The sequence below is a fragment of the Wolffia australiana genome, chromosome 2, assembly GCF_029677425.1.
Source record: "Wolffia australiana isolate 7733 chromosome 2, ASM2967742v1".
In the NCBI taxonomy this organism is placed as follows: Eukaryota; Viridiplantae; Streptophyta; class Magnoliopsida; order Alismatales; family Araceae; genus Wolffia; species Wolffia australiana.
The window spans coordinates 5,723,915-5,726,225 of record NC_135836.1 but is presented as its reverse complement, the minus strand read 5'-3'; the positions used below and the strand labels follow the sequence as shown (position 1 = coordinate 5,726,225).

At 43.0% G+C, this 2,311-nt stretch overlaps 1 long non-coding RNA gene across 2 annotated transcripts; it reads right to left on the bottom strand.

The window, feature by feature from the left end:
• Nucleotides 1-633: 633 nt before the first annotated feature.
• Nucleotides 634-2,020, bottom strand: LOC144716626 (uncharacterized). Of its 2 annotated transcripts, XR_013584949.1 has the most exons (4): nt 1,454-2,020; nt 1,211-1,363; nt 1,085-1,135; nt 634-868 (listed from the first exon to the last, which is right to left on the bottom strand). It is a non-coding gene; the product is annotated as an uncharacterized LOC144716626 (long non-coding RNA). The 2 variants fall into 2 exon arrangements; XR_013584948.1 differs by having other exon boundaries at nt 1,211-2,020.
• Between the last annotated feature and the right edge of the window lie 291 nt (nt 2,021-2,311).

The following is a 2,311-nucleotide window of genomic DNA, read 5'->3' as shown; positions in this document are numbered from 1 at the left end:
CACGAAGCCCTTGTATAACATGGTTAACACGATTAACACGGTTTTCTAGTATCAGCACAAGACTGCTCCCACAAAATGAACGGAAAGCGAAACAAAGGCAAATGTTCAGAGATGGTCCTGCAAACCATGTCCAAGCACACAGCACCAAATGCCATGCTCTGCAGAGGCAAAGTTTTCAGCTGCCAAATGATTCAGTGTTTTGTAAATAATGCCTTTACTAATCGAGGTGACTGGTCTGGTTTGAATACCAATAAAAACAAGATAAGATAGGGTCATGACGAACCAGTAAGTGGCCTCCCTTCAAGAAAACAAATCTGGTAAATAAAAATGTTCTCGTATGTCCCCATTAGTGTACATAAAGATGAAATTTTCTACGCAGGGAACAGCTGTGCCTCACACCAAAACGTCTATCTCCTGATTGCATAAATGTTGAGGAAAAGTTCATGGGTGGTCCTTGAGAAAGGAGCACTTTATGCGTCTACCTGTGCCTCACATCAAAATTTTGATGAGATTTTACAGAAGTTAGGTTCTGGAAGGCCTGGGGTAAATGTACGTGAAAAAAGCACTCATAGAATGATATTAAAGTTCTAAAAAAATATGGAACGCTCAAAAATTTTGAACAGAAGATATAACTTTGGAGAAAGTGAGATCAATTATAGGTGGAACAAATGTACATTCTGCCACTACGTCATTCAGAATATATGCACATTCAACACCCACCCGCTAACACTTGGCTCATCAACAGCACATGTCTTCGTAACACTTGGTTTCAGGTCATCCCATAAAACTTGTACTGTTCCACATAAAATCTACACTGAAGCCGTGGTTCTATTCAGGTACGAACGCCCTGAAAGCAAACTCCAGCTCACTACAGAGAAAAGATGAAAAAATTCGTGAAGTTGACGTGACAGAGTGGAACGAGAAATAAAAAAGATTTTGCACATTTTATATGCATGATCGATTACAACTGTCCTTTAACAACAGGTAGAATAGCCATAGAAGATGCACAGCATGTGCGGCCCACGTGTTGCGTAACAATCCCCTAGCAAAATCATTGATGATTGAGAAGTGAATTAAGCCATACCTGATTCACTCTCAGCTCCAGGGCGACCTTCTCTTGAGCAGGTAACTTAAGCTAAATACAGGGCACAGACATTAAACACAATTAAGAATGTGGGCGGACACATGGATCAACTAGGCAAATTCTTACCACATGTCCAACAGATTGCCATGAAGGATGAGCATCACCAGAAAATCTTAAACTCAAATTCATCTCCAGTAACAAGCTTGTATTCGTTATTTTCCTGAGAAATTTGAGAGAATATCATCCTTGCTGAATACGGTCGTCCTCGTCGATCACATCCTGACGGGCAAGCAAACTTTCAGCTTCACGTGCAGACCCTGAAAATGTTATTATAAAATGATAAATAACTTCCAAGAGCAACGACGAAACCTGTTGCAGAATCCTTCCCAGCTTTCATCGAATACTGATCGTAGCCCCCCTCCGCCAGAAAGAAGTCGATGGTGTCAAGTTGAATGGGTCTTGTAATTCAAAATTAGGTTTCAACGGGATTAAGAGCATGGATGGTTCAAAAATAGAGACACCTAAACGGCTGGAATTTGATATCCCGACACCCTTATTAACCCTAACCCTGGTTAACCAAACAACCACAACGGCTATATTCTAACCGCAACGGATCTATTTTAACAACAACGGATCTATTTTAAGCACAACGGATATATTCTAAAACCCCAACGGATCTATTTTAACCACTACAACGGATCTACTCTAGACTGGTGCTCTATATTACATATATACGCCTGCCTGTCGACGGACTGCCATCTCCCTTTCTCTCTGGACATTTCTGGCGCACACAGCGGCCGATCGGAGTGGGGGAGACGAGGAAGCGGCTGAGGGAGCAACTACGGTACGTTTCGCTCTCGCTCTCGCTCGCTCTCTCTCATTCTCTCTTAATCTCTCTCATTCTCTCTTTCTCTCTTTCTCTCATTCTCTCTCTCTCTCTCTCTCTCTCTCTCTCTCTCTCTCTCTCTCTCTCTCTCTCTCTCTCTCTCTCTCTCTCTCTCTCTTCTCTCCCTCCTTTTTCGGGATCGGGCATTCGAACGATGGAATCCGAACATCGATCTGTCAAATTTCTGATTTGATCCGAACCCGATCTGCTCATCGGTTTGGATCAGGTCGTTTGAATGTTCGATCGGATCGAACATTCGAGCGGTCGAACACCGATCTTTCATTTCAATAAACCCGATCTGCGCATCGGGCTCGGATCGGATTGCTCAACCAAACCTGCGG